Genomic DNA, 736 nt, shown 5'->3' on the forward strand with positions numbered 1-736 from the left:
ACCCCGTCACCGTCGCCGCGCGCGCCGCCCCTTTCCCAACCCCGTCGCCGTCGCCCCGACCACACGCCGCCGCCTTCGGTCTGGCCGCCGGCGCCCTTTCCTCTTATTTTTTGTGCATTTTATGTATATGTTCTCTGTGTATATATGTATATGTTCTCTGTGTATATATGTTCATATATGCAAAAGTTAGATTTTAGAAAAAATTTATATATGCAAAAAATTATACATATATGTAAGTATATATGTATGTATAGATGTATGTATGTGGATACATGAGGGGGGTCGATATACCCCCTCTCCGATAGCATTTTTGTGCATTTTAGGTTAGTGTATATATATGTTGATGTATATATGCAAAAGATAGATTTTTAGAAAAGATACTATTTTTTCTGTTGATGATATGATGATGTTTTTTTTCATATATGCATTTTTTCATATATGTATTTTTTTTTTAAGTTGTTAGTAGATATCGATTTTAGGTTAGTGCATTTTAGGTTAGTGTAGAGGAGAAATTTAAAGTAAAATAAGGAAAAGGAAGAAAAGAGGAAGAAGGAAGAAGGAAGAAAGAAGAAGAAAAAGAATGAGAGGAAAAAGGAAAATAAGAAGATGAAGAAGAGGAGAGGAAGAAGAGGAGAAATAAATAAGAAGAGGAAAAAAGAAGAAAAAGAAGAGGAGAAGAAGAAAGGAATAGAGGAGAAGAAGAAAAAATAGAAAAAAAATTCTATTTTTTCTTCTT

Source organism: Triticum aestivum, chromosome 2B (genome assembly GCF_018294505.1).
Source record: "Triticum aestivum cultivar Chinese Spring chromosome 2B, IWGSC CS RefSeq v2.1, whole genome shotgun sequence".
In the NCBI taxonomy this organism is placed as follows: domain Eukaryota; kingdom Viridiplantae; phylum Streptophyta; class Magnoliopsida; order Poales; family Poaceae; genus Triticum; species Triticum aestivum.